Below are 15,833 nucleotides of genomic sequence, written 5' to 3'. Positions count from 1 at the left end.
AACCGACGGAACACAATGTCGGCCACCGTCTCGCACAAGACACCGTCGACCCTCTCCTCCGGCGGGGCCGAGGCAACCGAGTACAGCTCCCAGGTCAGTGCTAGCTGTGGAACCCGACCCTCACCGGGCAACGTGACCCACCCAGGGAAGTGCTGCCGGCAAAGCACACCAAGGACCTGGTTGGGCCTACGGGAACCACGGGGGCGTACCCAGCCCCTGCAGTATGACAAGGCCAACGCATTAGATATTAATTTGAAGGAACATGAAGGCAAAAGGTTAAAAAATTGTAAATGCACTTACTTCAACCCTTTAGGCGCAATCAACCACCTCTTGTCAGGGGTCGTCGGCACGGGCGGGAGCTTTGTACAGCCACGCTTGTAGACCTTCTTGCCCTTCTCAACCAGCTCGTCGTCGCTGTAGCTATCTTCTGAAAAGGTGTCCTCGCTACCATCCTCCGAGCCACTAGCCTCCGAAGTCTCGTGAGCTGAAGACCACGTGACCGGAGTCTTCTGGGACGAAGACCCCGTGACCGGAGTCTTCGGAGACAAAGACTCTGGGACCGGACTCACGTGGGGCGAAGAGTCGGCGACCCGAGTCTGGTGGGGGGAAGGATCAGCGACCGGAGGCTCATGGACCAGAGTCCGAGACGGGTCCACGTCAGACGGAGCACTCATGTGGTCGGGTGAATCAGCTGAGGGTGGCGGCGAGGAAGGCGTAACAGCCTTCCTACCTCTCCCGCTGCCACGTCCACCTCTACCAGGCTTCTTCGTCCTCCCCCGAGCTCTCCCAGCCGAAGAAGAAGCGCCTGCCGCAGTTGTCTGCATACTGTCTAGCAGCGCTCTCTGGAGGGGCTGGGCTGGAATAATGGAACCACCCCTCCCAGTAGCGCTCGCAGGAGGATCGGGCGCTCTGGACCCTTGCCCACCATCCTGTCAACACCTGCAATGACAAAAAGTAAACGAAATTAGTACAACATAAAAAATTTGGATACCTGACATGAACATAATAATATGTATATAATTTAAGTGTATCATAATCATGACCACAATAAAAATACACCGGATCAACACAAATATATATGGGGTCGGGGTGTGGTGTCAGGGTGTCGGCGTGTCGGGGTCGGGGTGTCGTGCCGGGGTGTCAGGGTCGGGGCCGGGGTGTGGTGTCAGGGGTCGGGGTAAGGGTGGGTGTGGTGTCTGGGTGTCGGTGGTCGGGGTCGGGGTCGGGGTGTGGTGTCAGGGCGTCGGGGTGTCGGGGTCGGGGTGTCGTGTCGGGGTCGGGGTGTCAGGGTGTCGGGCTCGGGGTCGAGCTCGGGGTCGGGGTGTGGTGTCAGGGTGCCGGTTGGTCGGGGGTCGGGGTCGGGGTGTGGTGTCAGGGTGTCGGGGGTCGGGGTCGGGGTGTCGTGCCGAGGTGTCGGGGTGTCGATCGGGTGTCGGGGGTCGGGTCGGGGTCTCTTTTTTCCTTTTTCTTCTTCTTCTTCTTCCTCTTCTTCTTCTTCTTCTTCTTCTTCTTCTTCTTCGTTCTTCTTCTTCTTCTTCTTCTTCTTCTTCTTCTTCGTTCTCCTCCTCCTCCTCCTCCTCTGCTTCTTCTTCTTCTTCTTCTTCTTCTTCTTCTTCTTCTCGTTCTTCTTTTCTTCTTTCTTCTTATCCCTCCTCCTGTTCCTCCCTCCTCCTTCTACTTCTTCATCTAAACTAAAACTAAAACTAATCTAAAATAAACTAAACTAAACTAAAATAAACTAAAACTAAAACTAATCTAAAATAAATTAAACTAAAATAAACTTAAACTAAAACTAATCTAAAATAAACTAAACTAAAACTAAACTAAAACTATAACTAAAACAGAAACTAAACTAAAAGAAACAAAAAGAAACTAATTAAACAAAAAAGGGGGAGGAGCTCTCCTGGTGGAGGGGGAGGCCGGACGGCTGCGACGGCCGCTGGAGGAGGTGGCGACCCGGTGGAGGGGGAGGCCGGACGGCCGCGGCGGGACGGGGCGGGGACGGCCGCGGCGCGGCTGCTCGACGTGGAAGAGGCGGCGGGGCCACGGTGGAGGTCGGGGAGGGGTGCGGGGCGGCCGGCGACGCTGGACGGGGTCGGCGGCGGCGGCGCGGGCTAGTGTGGGTGGGGGATGGCGACGGAGGGGAGGGCCGGGGGGGCGGGGCGACGTGGAAGGGGCGGCGGGGGTGCGGTGGAGGTCAGGGGGCGCATGGGAGGGGTGCGGGGCGGCCGGCTACGGCAGACGGGGTCGACGGCGGCAGCGCGGGTGAGGGTGGGGAGGAATGAGAGAGTGGAGAGAAGAGAGGGGGCGGGACGGCCGTTAACGTACCCGCCTCTTTGCCGTCAGCCAACGGTCGGCAAAGTTTCTTTGCCATCCGCTTGCGGACGGCAAATAGGTGGGGCCGGTGGGCTTGAGTTCGTTAAAAATAATTAGACCCACCCAAACGGTAAAAAGGTGGATTCCAGTAGTGTGTGGCTTGAAATGGAAGTGTTCAGGCAGGCGTAAGCCCGCCGTAATCCCGTTCAAAAAGGAAATAGAAGAACATGGCACCACCACTGGTCAAACTAAATAGAGGCAAAAAAACTGCCACCAGAACTGAACAACCGGAAAACGGTTGCACGACCGGGCTTCATCTCGATCTACCGGATGTAGCCGTCAAGTTGGTCAGGATTCATCCTGACCGGCTGTAGGCATCAGCTTGTGAAATTCACAGGTGATGGTAGATTCTCTGGTGATGTTATATTCAACAACGGTGCACGAGTCTCTAAGATATCTGGTAGCATACAGCAATTTATGACGACATCCAGTCGGCATCGACACCTTATCCTTCATCCTGCTCTTCACGGTGGCAATCGTATCGGATCTCACAACCTGCACGGTTATGGTCTTACCCCAAGGGAACTGGACAAATATCTGCATCTCCTCCAGCCTGCTGATGAACACATCAGTCAGTGCCGTCTTTGAAGTCAGCAAAGCTCGCAGCAGCGCAACAGCCTGCAAGACAAGGTCCAGAAACGCTCAGGCTAGTCATAGTGGGAGTAACTTAGCGAGTAACATAGCGCACTTTAAATTTTTTTTGCTTACGTGACAAGTAGTTAATGGAAAGTATTAACATAATATGTTACTGTAACATAGCGGTTCCCAATACAAGATGAGTCTACAAGCTAATAAATGAAGCCATCTATGACACTACTATTATGTTACTTTGCACTCTGAAGATAGTAACTTAGACTAGTGTCATATGCATGACACTAGTAAAAGTTACTCCCCACTATGACTAGCCTCACGAAAATCAAGGCAAACTGAATTTAGCAATTATGCATTCATTTCACAAGCATACCTCCTGTTTCCCGACAACAATGCCCATCTCCAGTACGTTAGCCTTGTCTATCCCACACCAATGCTTCATCACAGACATGACAGAGGCCTGATGCACAAGTAGATCATTGCTGACGACATAGTTCCCACCCTCAACAAGCTCAGAATGCCAGCAATAATGTGTGTTATAATCCTTCGGACACCGGCAGTCAAGCGCCCGGTATGACCTGATGTTGGTAAAAATGTCAAATGGCATAATGCCTGGATCGAGGAACATCATATTGGAGAGGACACCTGTTAGAGCAACTCCAACGGGCCGATCCAAACGGACGGCGCATTTGTCCGCTTTTTGTCTGTTTGTGTCTGCCACCCGCCCGGCGTCCGCCCACTTTTGCATTTGGGTCGTCAGTGCACCTAACGCGCTGACTAATTTAATGTCCGCATTGAACTTTTAAATAAAAAAGGCCCGCGGCCGATCATGCCAGCGGCCATGTCTCATGCCGGCACCATGCCAGCGCCGGCATACAATGTCGGCTTCAGAAAATATCACCACAGTTCATGCTCGTGGTCGAGGGGGAAGCCGTCCAGGTCGATGCCGACCTGATCACGCATGAAGGCCGCCTGATCAGGATCATAGCCATCGGCCGGCGTGAACGCCCCGCGGCCGTCCTGGCTTTGTGTCTCATCGGGATCGTAGCCAGCGGCCGGCGCACCACCCTCGAAGATGAGGTTCTGCATGTAGCCCTTGTCGACGGCGGACGGCATTTTCTCAAACAGGTTACGGGCGTCCGGGAGCCCGCCGGCCGGCGTCTGCCGCGCGCGTTTCCTCGTGACGTCGGATGACGATCCACCGACCACCGGGGTGGCGTTGAGGTCGATGGGCGCGGGCGCGGGCGTGGAAGGCGCGACCACGCTCACGTCGGGCGAGCACTCCCCGGAGAGGCGGGAGGCCTGCGAGTGGACGTGGAAGCCGGGGATCGGGTTGCAAGCCGACGCGCGGGGTGAGTCGGGCAGCACCATCCGAGGAAACGCCGACGAGCCGGTGCTGGCCGCAGCGACGGCGGCTTGGACGAGGCTGTGCTGGTTAGGGTTTACCCCTAGCATGTAGGGCGCCTCTCTCGTTGCCGCCGCGACGCGGGCGTTGGTGAACTCCTGTTGTGCGGCGGCGGCGGCGGCCTGCGCGGCGGCCTCATCCCTCGCGTCCGCGGCGTGCTCCGGCCCTTCCTCTTGGCCGACTCCCTTGCCCGCTGTTCGGGCGTCAGCGCCTTCTTCGGCTTGGTCGCGGCGGCGGCCTTGCGCGGGGCACGAGGCTTGCCTTTCCCGGAGGAGGCGACGGCGCCGGACGAGGCGAGGGAGGCGAGGCCGGCGGCGGCGTCGAGGTCGAGGTCGATGGCGTCGTCCATGGCTGGTTGGGGGCGGGAGCGCGCGCAGGCGGGAGTGTTTTTGAAAAAAATGGAGGAAAATGATGGTGGCTGCCACCGACCAGTGGGCCCGGGGAGAGGAGTAGGCGCGCGCGCGTCCGTCTCGTGTCCGCGCTGACCCAAATCCGGCTCAAAATTGAGCCGGCAATGGGTCGCCCGCGGACGAAAAACGGACGAGTGTCTGTTTGGGTCGGCGCGTTGGGCCGCCACTTTTGTCCGTGCCGACCCAAACGGACGCGGGCGGACGAAATGGATCGCCCCATTAAAGTTGCTCTTAAGTGCTCAACATCGTCGAGATCAGTGACGCTTCTATAGAGATTGTCGAAGCACCTGCCAAGATGGCAAGTGCCAGCCCCATGTTCTTGATCACACAGCTGATAGGGTAAGTCAAGAATCCGAGGAGCATGTCGACAAACTCATGGTTGCATTCGGCATACATGACCTTCTTTTCACGGGTGTGGTAAAAGACCTTTATCTTGACCTTTATCTTCCATTCTGAACCTGCAGAATCTTATCCAATGGAATAATATTCTGACGGATGATCGGTGTCACAGTGGCATGTGGCCTTATAATTATCAGTTCCCTTTGATAGAAATGCATCAGTGAGTACGGTGTCTGACGAAAGAAAGGCCTTCAACATGGATAAAACCTAAAAAATTATAAGTGAGTACTCCAGGTAAACAGTAAAAAAGTGATTCCACTCTACAAACGACGCCATAAAAAAATCTTACTTGTGTCCTTGAGACGCTCACTTCGACCTCCTCAAAGCCATGACCGATACCATCAGAATCGAACGCCTGAGGCAGCAATAGCATGGTCCTGGTGGATGCTAGCTTGATTTTCATGTCATCACTGATCACATACCGTTCTTTGCCACCTACAAACGTCTCTTTGCAGCCTACTTGCTCGTAGACATGCAACACTCTAGCCATAACTAGGGAACACTTGCAGAGCCTGGAAATCTCAAGGTCATTGGTACTGTCAATCGACTTGCAGAGCCTGGCAGTAGATCAAGAATAAGAATTTGGAGCACATATAAAGTTCTTTTCAATACACCAAGAGGGTATATCTCTACTTCTATAAAAGTTTGAGTTGATGATGATGGTGTGCCTGCCATTCTCTACTTATAGTCGTCGGATCTTCATCGAACGCACATAAAGCGATCTGTGGCAATTTTGCAAAAAACCGCCCGTCACTCCATCAACATTTGCAGACAACCCCTCCAGCCTCATCTCTCCCACTCAGCCTCATCACTCCCCCCGACTCATCCAGCCATCTGAAAAGGGGCGCCATGCAACCACCGGCCGACAGCATCGGAGTCCATCTGGCGCGGTGGCCGCTGCCGGCGATGTCCACCGCCACCACGACCCCAGCCCATCTGTCCCGTTCTACTCTCTCTTCCCCACCTTATCCAGCCATCTCCAAAGAAAAGGAAAATGGTGGCACCGTGAGAACCACCGCCGGCAGAGGTGGAATCGATCCGGCGATGTGGCCGCTGCCTGCGCCGTACAATCCCAGCCTCTCTTATGCCTTCTCTCAGCCCCACCGCCCACCGCCACCACGATCCCATCCTCGTCGCCGTCTGCTCCGCCTGCTCCCTTGTCTTCTCAGACCCTGACCGACGCAGGTCCGCCGCCGACGCTTCTTCTGCCTCTTTTTCTGTCGCAGAGTTCCCACCAACCACTGCCCACTATCGCCACCACCTCCCCCTCGTTGATGTCTCGTCCGCCCCTTCCCCTTATCCAGCAATGCAGACTGCCATAGGTACGCCGGCGGAACTGTCTAGAAAGTAGAAACACTCTTCCAAGCCAATATATATCAAATTTCCTGTCATCCAGAGTTCAAATCCGTGCGCCAATGTGGAGCTGTCTAGAAACTACTCTTGCAGACAAATATAAAGCAAATGGGCAGGCCTATGGGACTCACGCTGCTGCACCCAGAGAAGCCAGACGCTGGTCACGCCAATCTTCAGATTGAATGGATTGTGAGGACTTCGCCTTCTGGTATGGGTGAATCTTCTTACTTGTGCAATTGCAGATATGTGCTTTGACAGAAATAACTGATGTAATTAGAGGAATAGTTTACTGTGGTTAGATTTGCTATGCTAGCCTACTTCTATGCTAATATGATTGCTACACTGATAATTAGCGAATATAATAGTAGTCTAATCTTTTATTCATCTATTGACGTAGATTGCTGGACTGCATATAGTCACATTCTTGTCACTAGATCTTATACTTTTGTGGTACCACATTATATATGCATTGCGATATTGCTTACAGTTGAAATTTTGAAGGAGTTGCTTAAGTTGACCAAATATGCATTGGTACCAAATAATCAAATATGCACATCAATACTCAGTGGCAGCTCCAACTAGAAATAGATTTATTTCACACCAAATCACTGATTTGATCCACATGGCAGGTCCAAAAGATACTAACAGAAATTAAAAGTCGTCAGGAAAAACCCTTGGATTTTGGTGTGAGACTGAAGAACCACAAGGTCAGGGCATACTGGTTGTGTTAGGTTGAATATAGAGTATGTGCACTTATTTAAAGATTGGTGGTTGTGCTAGAGATTTATAAGAAGTGCAACATGTTTCATACTTCACAGTTTTGTGCATGTTACTGTGAACGTATTTTCTTTTCTTGCTGTAGATTACAAGTTGTGAAGCTTATTATTAGACATGCTTGGAATTTATTGTGATAGGTTCTTAGAAAATGCTGTGAAATTTTCATACTTGATCACTTCTGTATACTACTATGTTCTGATTTGTACTTTTTGGCTACCATACATGTGCATATCATTTGTCTTTGTTACTCCCTCTGTTCAAAAAATTCGGACAACACTGACAGCAGGTTGCTTTGTCATCAGTGCATTTCCTTTGCTTGGTAGCTCCACATCCAATTTTCAGGCCACACCCTGAATATTTGTTTCCTCTATGTCTGTTATCAACATATTTTTTTCTTTGCAGAAGTCTGGTTGATGTAAGAAAGTTACAAGTAGTCCACGGTACTAATATTTTTTTATGTACATACATGTGCATTCACCCCTTCTATATACATATGATTCAGAAACATCTTTTACTTTACATTTTTTCTTTGCTCTGTACAAAATGTACTAAGTGTTGTCCATTGTTTTTTCCTTTGCCTAAATATAGTACATAGTACATATCCTCTATAGGGTCCTTGTTTTTTTTTCCTTTGTCTAAATATACTACAAACCATCATATATATGCAGTACTGATTACCTGATGTCCTTTTAGGTGAGAAGATGGATGGAGCCAGAGCTCGAAGGCCAACATTGTTAGCAGAGATGTTTTGGGCAAACAACTAAAAGAAGGGTATACTATGCTTGACACACATGATTCCGTGGCCTGATAGATGCCTAAGGTATGTAACTAAGTAATTGGAACTAACTGTATGAGTCATGCCTAAGGTATGCTTGACACACATGCCTAAGGTATGCTTGACACACATGATTTCATGGTTTGATAGACTTGGGCTTCCACTGTACGACACAAGTGGAGATGACTCTGTTTTTTGACCATGATCTTGAGAGGTACAACTTTATCTATGTATCCATATCTATACTTTCTCTCTAGATGTCATAAGCATGGTTCCCCACATCCAACATATGTTTCAGAATCATCTTTTACTACCCGCAAAAAAAGGAATCATCGTTTACTTTATTAATTCCTGCCATTTGTCTTCACATTTAAGTCTTGTTTGCCTAATATACTGCGAAATCAGCATTGTTGAATCCTTGGATAAAGGTAACAATATATATTGTTTTATTTTCTACAGTTGTTCCAAGGAAAACAACAGTTCTGTTGCAATAGTTCTTTTAAGGTTGTACATGATAGTATGTACCCGGAGAACGCAGGCCGTGCCGGTGATTTGGGAGATTTGGCGTGAGCGCAATTGCCGCATTTTTCACAATTTGGATTCGTCGGCTGCTATGCTTACATGCCTTGTCGTTGACGAAGCCAATGTTGGAAGGAGGCTGACACACCACACATCATTTTGTGATAGTAATCTAGCTTAGTGGCCCCTCTCAATTATGTGTTTTCTCATTTGCTTTACATGTGTTTGTACATTACTCGCTCCTATCAATGAAATCAATAGCTCTGCTGTTAGGCTTAAGAAAAAACTGTCTTGGAGCTCAGTTGTTGCCTCTGTCAGATATTTGCACTGTATGAACAAACTGCTATGTGGACAGATTTCTTAATATGGGAGAGCCATGAGAAAATTGGGTAGGGAGAACCAAAGTCTTCTGCAAGGTGAAAATTGAGGGGGGTTTATGTTGGAAACCTTATGTTTCATTTTGCTCGATGTACCTGTCAACAATATGGCATCATCACTTTGATCAATGTTTTGGTACATCTTTTATTGTTTACTAGACTCGTGACACTGAGTAAATAATGTTCCATCCGATATTTTGTCATTCCGTAGCGTAGCACGGGCATCTTACTATACTGGAACTCATTGGTGTGAGCAGGCGTGAGAAGCATGCCATGGCAGGCCTCAACCTTCAGCAGGCTATTGTTTCTGAGGTGGTCGACGCTGTCACAGAGGTTGGAGAGGCATCCCCGCGAGGATGACGCGCCTGTTGCGCAGGACTGGAGGGCAGAGAGCGGCAGAGTGAGGAAGGATAGGTGGACGTCGACGAAGTCGGAGCCTGCGTCAGCGAACAACACACGGTTCCCCGGCCTGTCCACGGCAAGCTTGATCTTGATGATGCCCATAGGTCAGCTTATCTGTTTCTAGCCCTTTGCCAATCGAAGGTTTAATACAGCTGCAAGTATCAGCTCTGTATCACCATAGATATAATTAACAAGCAGTGGTTGTACTAATTAGCAGCGTGCATAAAAAGTCATCATCAAGATTTGAATGGTAGAAAGCTGGATTGTACAACGATCAAGAAGTACTCCGTCCGTAAAGAAATATAAAAGCACTAAAGAGCACTAAAGTAGTGATCTAAATGCTCTTATATTTCTTCACGGAGGGAGTAGTTGTCAAAGCACTTAATAATACTCCCTCTGTTTTAAAATAATTGAAGTTCTACGACGGAGGAAGTATAAGTTAAACTCATCTATAGGGTTGATCCCTTTTCGAAAAAAGTCTATAGGGTTGATCAATTAGTGAAGTAGCCAAAAGGGGACCAAACCGCAAACAATGTCGTTGGCACCAGCAGAAGTTTTGAATGCTAATGATTTGTTTGGGGATTAAACTCAGTTGCTAAGAGCCTGTTCGGTTTCTCTCCGCTTCCGTGAGTCAGCTCCCAGAGTGGAGCAGGCTACTGCAGTTTTTTATGGAGCTGCTCAAACCGAGCTCCGCAGCCCCGCGGAGTGGAGCGGAGGAGAGAGATTCCAAACAAGGTCTAAGTCTCTGTGGCGAACAGTTTAATTCTGGCAAGACACGGAACTGCATGTTAAATGCACATCGTCGACATGTTAAAAGAACTGAACACACTGAAACTTTATTACACCAGGTCAAAACAAATCAAGGTGGACCAATCCGTACAACCTCAATCGGAACCCTAAACCTACAGTCTGAGAGAAATCAGCCACACTTTATCAAATCCAGCCTTTGGATCGCCCAATAGATCAGGTCCTCGAAGTAAACTGAAAGAAACATGGTGAGGGGAAGCGGAAGCGAACTGTAGCGGAGAGGGCTGCGGGACTCGGATTCAGAGAGTCGAGCTGCTCGCCTACTACCACCGGCCCGCCACGGCGATGGCGCTAGGCGATCTGCGGCGGCGACGGCGATCGGCGATCTCCGCTGAGCCGTCCGACGGTCTGGGTCGGGATTGCGGCGTCCGGGCGCTGCTCTCTGCTCTCTGCTCTCTGCTCTGCTCTGCTCTGCTCCTCTCCCGTAATTTCCTTCTCTCGCTCTCCTTTTTTAATTCAACACACGTGGAGATACTCCACTTTTCACTCCGCGATGACAGAAACCGGCCCATTTCTTTAATGTCTCGAGATTTCGTGTTGTCACGTTCCAAACATTTCAAAGTTAGGATTTGAACATGTAAGCATATATGCATATCATGATTCCATTGCATTTTGCCTGCTTTGGAATTTATTTAACTATTTTATAAATCATAAATTCAATTTAGGATTTATTCAATGCCTTATTAATTTCCTTGTATAAAAATGAATTTTCAAAATTTGCTTTTTTTCTATGAGTAATATAAGCCCAGTATTTATTTGATTCTTCTTAAGCTCAAAGGATTTGAACTGGAATGACTTTGAGCCGATTCAAATCAAATTCAAATCTTGGGTTAAAAAGAAAACACAAAGAACATGAAACGAAAAAGAAATGAAAAAAGAAAAAGGCCCGTGCAGGCCCAGTACCTCCCAGTGCTCGACCTCCTCTTCCATTTCCCCAGATCGCGTACACGGATACGGTGCTGGGCCTGAGAGAAATCGATCACCATTTATCAAATCCGGTCTCTAGATCGCTTCATTAGATCAGATCCTCAAAGTAAACTAGAAGGAATCGGTAGCGAACCGTAGCAAAGAGGGCGGCAGATCTCTGCTTTAGAGAGTCGAACTGCTCGCCTTCTAGCCTACTACCACTCCATTGGCCCACCAGGAGAGCCACAACGAGGGAGCTAGGTGCTCTACGGTGACACACTGGTTCTACGTTGGGCCGTCCGATGGTGATCAGCGGGTGTGCGGCCAGATTGCGGCGTCCAGGCGCTGCTCCATGCTCTGCTACCCTCCTACAATTTCATTTTAGTAATTACTCCCTCCGTAAACTAATATAAGAGCATTTAGATAACTACTTTAGTGATCTAAACGCTCTTATATTAGTTTACAGAGGGAGTAGTTTTCGAGGAGGTACTTTTTATTCAGGCAACTGGGTCAGTGCATGTGCAACAGCAGGCTTAGCCCGAACGAAACCTGCACATTTATTAACGTCACAATATTTTCGTATTTTTCATTAAAAACTAACGCAATTGAATAAAAGGTAGAATATGCAGTAAATTATTAGGATATGTAGTAAAAAATGCAGGAGACAATAAAATGAATAAAAAGCACCCATACATTTGTAAACGAAAATAATAATCATTACAGTCTCCCGGTAGTTCATAAAGAATGTTATAACTTGTTTTCATGTATACCACCTATGGCACCCCGCCCGGACTCTCGTGCTCCACCACCTTAGGGCTTCCGGGTGGAGCAACACCAAGGAGCGAGAGCCCCCCGCCAACATTGTCCATGCACTACTACTGAAAACCCCCTTGGTGATCGATTACCAATGACAGGCCCACTTAGGGCCGTCATTGGTGCATCACATCACCGAGGGACAGTGAAAAGCCATCAGTAATGGTTGTAAAACTTATCAGTGATGGACTACCCATCACTAATAAATGGTGATGTACCTCTACTAGGAGCCATGTATTTTATGTCCATCACTTATAATATTGTAGTACGAGTGACACAAGAAACATCTGGCCACCATTGGGGTAATATTGACTAGAGCTTCCTGCCGGAGCCTCAGGCATTGTGGGGAGCCCTGGATCTGGGTGCCCGGAGAAGTGATGGCTTGTGGGGCTGCTTTCTTTTGGGCGGGGCGAGTGCTTGAGAGCCTGGAAGATGTGAAGACGAGTGATGGCTGGTCTCTGCGTACGGGCGGGAGGGCATGGGATTTTGAAAGAGGTCACAAGGGGACATTGCTAGGGCTTGAATGATGCAGTGCAAGTTGGCAGTATCATTGGGATGTATTAAGGCTAGGGTAGAGCTGCATGTTCGCCTAGGCGCTGGCAGAAAAACTGGATGAATTTAAATCTTATATACTATATACCTAAGAAATTCATCCCTACTATCTTATTTATGTTAACATGTAGCCTATCCACCTCATCATTTATATCTCACACATGTCAAGTCTCATTTAAATGCACACGCAAGCCATCCACATCATCAAGCACATGACATCAATCAACTTCCCACTTTTCACAACATGCACACCCTCCAAATCATTAGAAGACATAAATAAAAATCTCCGTGTCATTCATTTTTCAACAATAAATAATTGAATTTGAATTTCACAAGACAATATAACATGCATCCACTCTTCATTTACCTCCAGGTTGAATGTGATGCGATACTATTCTCATATATTCTAATTCTATTTTTGATAAGTTTACTGTTAAAAATTACCATAGTAACGTGCAGGGCGTTATCTAGTTGGTATAAGTGGGTATGTACAAAGCCCAAAAGATGGAGAGGGGAGGAAGTACCTAGGTAGGAAGTATGGACGAACGAAAAAGTCACACTTCCGCAGACTCCCCTTTAAAATAAAGGTACATACAAGCATGCGTATATAAGTGTATCCGCTATTAGATAAAAAAAGTGTATTCGCTCGATGGTCGTCTTCTAGTGGTGCATTGTACAGACGTGTTTGGTTACCTACACCGTTTTTGCATACTTGTTTCAACTGGGTCTGGCTGAGCATATGAAGACTAAAAACCAACATCTGCATTTAGTTTGGTTGCCTGCATCCCTTCTAGCCTGCATGTTCCAAAACCCAAGGCATGTTGTTTGGTTGCGGACTTGTTTGAGGGGAAACACAAGTCCAATTGTTTGGTTACATACAGGACAGTTGTGTTGTAACCTCCTCCATAATGTGGTGAGGTTACCAAAGGCACACATGAACTACTAAGAACTAAATAGGAGCAACATAACAATCTTAGGCACAAACACAAGTCCTAACCACGCATCACAAGTTTTAAACAAACATAGTACGATAAGTTTTAAACGCGCGATACCCAAGTCTTAAACCAAGGACCAACAAGGAACGGGCAACAGAAGCTCATGCGGTCACGGCGAAGGCGTTGTCGTGGTCCTTGCACTTGGTGACCACCTCCACGCCCTCGTCGTTGAAGACGATCACCTTCATGGTGTCGGGGGTCAACAGCTTGATCTTCAACATGTAAACGATCCTGATCTGGTGAACAGCGTGAAGAAATATGCCTTAGAGGCAATAATAAAGTTGTTATTTATATTTCCTTATATCATGATAAATGTTTATTATTCATGCTAGAATTGTGTTAACCGGGAACTTGATACATGTGTGAATACATAGACAAAACACAAGGTCCCTAGTATGCCTCTACTAGACTAGCTCGTTAATCAAAGATGGTTAAGTTTCCTAACCATAGACATGTGTTGTCATTTGATGAACGGGATCACATCATTAGGAGAATGATGTGATGGACAAGACCCATCCGTTAGCTTAGCATAATGATCGTTAAGTTTTATTGCTATTGCTTTCTTCATGACTTATACAAATTCCTTTGACTATGAGATTATACAACTCCCGAATACCGGAGGAATGCCTTGTGTGCTATCAAACATCACAACATAACTGGGTGATCCTAAAGATGCTCTACAGGTATCTCCGAAGGTGTTTGTTGGGTTGGCATAGATCAAGATTAGGATTTGTCACTCCGAGTATCAGAGAGGTATCTCTGGGCCCTCTCGGTAATACACATCATGATAAGCCTTGCAAGCAATGTGACTAATGAGTTAGTTGCGAGATGATGTATTACAGAACGAGTAAAGAGACTTGCCGGTAACGAGATTGAACTAGGTACGAAGAGACCGACGATCGAATCTCGGGCAAGTAACATACCGATGACAAAGGGAACAACGTATGTTGTCATAATGGTTTGACCGAAAAAGATTTTCATAGAATATGTGGGAGCCAACATGAGCATCCAGGTTCCGCTATTGGTTATTGACCGGAGAGGTGTCTCGGTCATGTCTACATAGTTCTCGAACCCGTAGGGTCTGCACACTTAACGTTCGATGACGATTTATATTGTTTGAGTTTTGTGATTTGATGACTGAATATTGTTCGGAGTCCCGGATGAGATCACGGACATGACGAGTTGTCTCGAAATGGTTGAGAGGTAAAGATTGATAGATTGGATGATAGTATTCGGACACCGGAATGATTCCGAAGTGTTCCGGGTACTTATCGAAGTACCGTGGGGTTACCGGAACCCCCCGGGGAAAGTTATGGGCCACATGGACCTTGGGAGGGAGACACACCAGCCCACAAGGGGCTGGCGCGCCCCCCACTTGGAAGGGGTCCGAATTGGAGTGGGGAAGGAGGCGGCGCCCCCCTTTCCTTCTCCTTCACCCTCTCTTCCCCCTTTCCCTCTCCGGTAAAAGGAAGGGGGTCCGAATTGGACTTGGAGTCCTAGTAGGACTCCTCCCCACTTGGGGGCGCGCCTTGGCCGGCCTCCTCCCCTCTCCCTCCTTTATATACGTGTAACGCCCACGATGCGGCTATATCTCCCACATGTCGAGGCACGACTTGGAGGCATAACCGCATGGTGGTTTTGTCGCAAGAAGGGTCATCTTCACACAATCCCATGTAATGAACAAGAATGGGATAAAGAGAGTTGGCTTACAATCGCCACTTCACACAATACATAAATAAATCCATACATCATCCAAAGTACACACATAGACCGACTACGGTCAAATCCAAATGAAAAGAAGATAACCCCCAAATGCTAGATCCCAGATCGTCCCAACTGGGCTCCACTACTGATCATCAGGAAAGGAAACATAGTAACGACCAAGGTCCTCGTCGAACTCCCACTTTAGCTTGGTTGCGTCACCTGCACTGGTACCCTCGGCACCTGCAACTGTTTTGGTAGAATCTGTGAGTCACGAGGACTCAGCAATCTCACACCCGCGAGATCAAGACTATTTAAGCTTATAGGAAGGAGGGGGTAATGAGGTGGAGCTGCAGCAAGCACTAAGCAAATATGGTGGCTAACATACGCAAGTAAGAGCGAGAAGAGGAGCGAATATGAGAGGATTTCGGTTGAAATCGATATAAGGATCACCGGAATCGGATGCACGGTTTGCAAATGACAAGCAAAACAAGATATGATGCAAACTGCTTATAACAGCAACGTGGCCACTTAGATGCAAAGTATAAATATGCTACAGCACCCAAACATGTGAACAAAATGCATGGCAGTGATGTACAGGAGATGCTCTATAAAACATGAACACTGAGCTACAGGAACATAACATAGCAAACAAAGGCATTGAATGCTTCTACT

The 15,833-nt window shown here is 48.1% G+C and overlaps 1 pseudogene; it reads right to left on the bottom strand.

Annotated features, from left to right (window-relative positions):
* Nucleotides 1–2,664: 2,664 nt before the first annotated feature.
* LOC109735550 (uncharacterized) lies at nucleotides 2,665–9,486 on the bottom strand (annotated as a pseudogene).
* Between the last annotated feature and the right edge of the window lie 6,347 nt (nucleotides 9,487–15,833).

Source organism: Aegilops tauschii, chromosome 4, assembly GCF_002575655.3.
Source record: "Aegilops tauschii subsp. strangulata cultivar AL8/78 chromosome 4, Aet v6.0, whole genome shotgun sequence".
Taxonomy (NCBI): Eukaryota; Viridiplantae; Streptophyta; class Magnoliopsida; order Poales; family Poaceae; genus Aegilops; species Aegilops tauschii.
Note: the sequence above shows the minus strand (reverse complement) of the source record. Positions and strands in the feature narration are given on the sequence as shown.